This window comes from Rutidosis leptorrhynchoides, chromosome 3, assembly GCF_046630445.1.
Source record: "Rutidosis leptorrhynchoides isolate AG116_Rl617_1_P2 chromosome 3, CSIRO_AGI_Rlap_v1, whole genome shotgun sequence".
NCBI lineage: Eukaryota > Viridiplantae > Streptophyta > Magnoliopsida > Asterales > Asteraceae > Rutidosis > Rutidosis leptorrhynchoides.
Genome location: NC_092335.1, coordinates 112,201,342 through 112,205,306, shown reverse-complemented (window position 1 = coordinate 112,205,306; position 3,965 = coordinate 112,201,342). Strand labels below are relative to the sequence as shown.

The following is a 3,965-nucleotide window of genomic DNA, read 5'->3' as shown; positions in this document are numbered from 1 at the left end:
TAACTATTCATTATTATTATTATTATTATTATTATTATTATTATTATTATTATTATTAACTAAATCACATAATTATTTACTTTATTATTGTTTAAATTTTTCCCTTATTATTTAAATCACATAGTTTGTACGAGTGGCGGAAGTATAATTTTTTCCTCACCGGAGGCCATTTTTTTTTTTTAAAAAAAACGTAGCAATTTTTTGGCCAAAAATTTTTTGGGCAAAATATGAGCTTTTTCAACAAAATTTGAAGGTTTTTGTGGCAAAATTTGGATTTTTTTTGACAACATTTGAACGTTTTGCGGCAAAATATGTAATTTTTGGGGCAAAATAAAATTCACTGTGGACAAAGTCGAAAATTTTGAAATTTTTACACTGAAAATTACAAATCCACTGAAAAATGATAAATCAAGTGTGAAAATCCAGCGCAAAGCCAGGTCGCCCAACTAATTACATCTCTAATCTCTAATTTACTATTTACCTTAACCTGACCTGAGCGTCCCCTGGCCCCTGCCCTAGTTCAATCGCCAATCTCTGATACGTTTCTCCCCAATTTAACACTACGAGATTATTTTTCCCTCGTACGTACCAAATAAGTTTATTTACTGTTTTCTATGTCTTTCTTATCACATATTTGATTCATCTGGACAACATTTGGAATATCACTCTCTTCTATCCGGCATGCAACAATTTTGGTGAATTTTGCCAACTAACAAGACGATTCGAGATGGTATATTTATTGATTTTTTTTTTTTTTTTTTTACGGTTTTTAATTTCCTAATTCAATTCGAATGTTTTGAAGTTCAATTTTGGGTTCGTTACAACTTACTAATAATACAGAATGGTGTGATTATTTAGAATGGCATAATACGAGGAGGCTATTGAGATACTACAGTCATATCATATGATTATTTACATATGATTCATATAATCATATGTAATACTTCATTTCATTTTTTCAGAATATATGTTATTTTATGTAGTTGATTTAAATTTGGATTTTCAAGTTGTTGGTAACACTGTCTTTATTGATATTGTCATCTTTAAATGGATGTTGTGTTCACCTTGAATATTAGTTGCAATATTGCTGGCTTCTTAGATTGATGTATAGCATTTTCAATGATGATGTACTCAGTGGCGAATCTAGATCAAAATTCAAAGGGGTCCTGAAATTTTTTTCCACAACTAATTATATTTTATAGGTATTTTATTGGTTGTTTACTTCTAAAAAAACTATAAATTCTAAAAATATATGGGGTCCCGTTGTAAAATTTAGTGGTGTCTTGTACAACTCGAAGAGTACTTCGTAAAAAAAAATTCCAAACTAGTGGGGTCATGGTACCCCACTCCTCAACACCTAGCCTCGCCACTGGATGTACTAATTCTATTATCACGATATCTTAATGTCACAACTGTATAGAAGCTTGAAATATACTCTACTTTTTAAGTTTTAGTAGTTGTTGAGTAGAAGGGGATAATTCTTACTGACGTGTGTGGCAGGCATGAAGTATCTAAAATTATCTTTCATGGTAGAATTTGATGCTCATAAGGTGCCAATTAGCTTAAATTTATTAGTAGCTATTTGGATGGTGGTCAAAAGAATGCATTGGGATACCCCCTTTGTTCCCTGCCCTTATTCAACAAATCGACAATCTCCCATAACAACGTTGCTACGGAGAAGGCTGATATGGTAGCATATATTCATGATGGTCCGGCAGCCGATATGTTAACAGGCGAATATCATCTTTTGTGCAACTTTCAGTCTTTGCGATTTTAATCTTACGTAGGAGGTAATTTTTATTCGTACTATATGTTTCATTCACTTTTATATTCTTATTATTTTGTGTAGTTTTTTCCATGGTTATCCTTATCCTTATACTCATGTATACGATTCTATTTCCAACCCGAATATTAAATAGGGAGAGAAACTTCTACAGGTTATGATGGCTATTGATTTGTATGTTTACCTTTGATATCTAATACTATAGAAACTTCTACGAAATTGCAAGTTCTCTATTTTTTGATGTTGAACCTTTGGATAAGCAACATGTTTTTTTTGTTATGGCTAGGCCTCAAAGTTGTAGACTACGGAGAATCAACTTGAGTCTCCGCTAGAGATTCAGAAGCCTTAAACCATCAAGCTACGCTTTTGAGGTTAGATAAACATGTTAGACCCGCATAATCACACCCAAACACCGATTGTCCGAGGTTTCAGAACTTGGAAGTACTCGGCGAGTACTCTGTTGAAAGTTCGGGCCGAGTACTCGGTTAAAACTTGGCCAACCCTCGGTCAAAGGGGGTTTATTCGGGAGTATCCAAAACTCAGGATTACTCGGAAATTAGGTCAAAATCGGTCAACACATGGCCAAAATCAGTCAAAGTCAAATTTGGTCAACATCTAATTACTCGCGAGTTTCCGGTTACTCCCTAAAAATTTTCGACCGAGAACTCCCCGAGTGGTGATTTTTGCAACCTTGCCATTGTCGAACACTTGTGTTTCTCCTCCCGTTTTGATAACAAATTATAGATGTTGCATCCCCAATCTCATTTCTGAAGAGACGTAATATATATTTTATTTTATTCCTAAGATCTGCACAAGTGTATTTCTAGCGCACAGTAGCTCCTAATCTTTTTGTTCATAGTATAAAAATAATTGTATTTTACTTATACAATAAGTTTTACGGTCAACCCAACCTGACCATAAAATTTCAACATTTTAACTTTTTACCAAACCTTCCCGACCTGCCCATATTGCCACCTCTGCTGTTAATGGTGCAAAAAAAAAAAAAAAAAAAAAACCATTTTTATGTATTCTTAATGTGAAAAATGCAACTACACAATGGTGTACAAGATTATATCATGAACTTTTTATTCGGTTCTATGCATTAACTTCTTAATTCCATTGACGATTTTGATCTTTTGAGGTTCACAATGTAAATAGGTAAGGCCGTGTGTACTAATTACTGAATGGAAGGTCACATATGTAATATGTTCTCATTGTTTGTATCATTTATGAAATGTTTTTATGTTGCTATCAACGCTGCAATTCAAGATGAGAAATAATTCATTGATCATATTATTAAATCAATAAATATGAAATGCTTCACTCCAAAAGTTATTTACTCCGTATTAATTAACAGAATTGTTTTTATTTTATTTTGTTTCTTACGAGTGCAATGCTTGTGCTTCAGGTTACTGTGGTTGATCTTGGTCAACTAGCAACATATTTTCAACATTGGTAAGCCCTTATTCTACTAATGTCCATTTAAGTGTACTATTTTTTAAACGTCACTTAATCCAAAATCTATTTGGTTCCGTCAGAAGTTCTCACTTGAAGTCGCGAGTTATAAACTAGTTGAGATTTACAAGATGAGAACAAAACTTCGAGAATCATCAATTCATTCATATTTTGATATATGCTTCTAAATTCAACTTATTTTCTCTCGAATTGTTAGGTTCATACAATTATTAATTAAAGAATGTCTTAACATCTCAATTATTCTAGTTCTTCGCATAGTTACGGTTTATTCTTGGTTTTGATGATTAACGATCTTAAATTGTTGGTTAATTCATCGTTAGGGTTTTTGAGTATATAGCGAAGGATTTTGTCTTGCTTATGAGTTATGAACCTAGTTTTGGTTTTATGAGAAACATTCAATTTCTTTTGATAAATTGTGTGTTCTTGTACATTCTTGCAATTAATCGTTTTTAGGCTTAGTAGACATGACAGTTTCAACCCATGTAGTTATGAATGACTTTCATCTTTATTGGGTCCAACGGGCCAATAATATATTTAGCTAGAAAGAAAATGAGCAATTGAGTCAAGCAGGCCGAAAGTTGTAAAAATGTTCACCCTCACGGGAAATTCGAACATGAAAAACCTTTATATATCATAATAAATACATAATAAAAATTGCAACATCATAGTCATTAATGACTACTAGTATATGAATGTGGTCAGTGCC

The 3,965-nt window shown here is 32.6% G+C and overlaps 1 long non-coding RNA gene across 2 annotated transcripts; it reads left to right on the top strand.

Annotated features, from left to right (window-relative positions):
* Positions 1-629: 629 nt before the first annotated feature.
* Positions 630-3,406, top strand: LOC139896665 (uncharacterized). 2 transcript variants are annotated; one of them, XR_011776310.1, is made up of 5 exons: positions 630-730; positions 1,501-1,790; positions 2,070-2,154; positions 3,192-3,238; positions 3,322-3,406. It is a non-coding gene; the product is annotated as an uncharacterized lncRNA (long non-coding RNA). The 2 variants fall into 2 exon arrangements; XR_011776309.1 differs by lacking the exon at positions 2,070-2,154.
* The last annotated feature ends 559 nt before the right edge of the window (positions 3,407-3,965 follow it).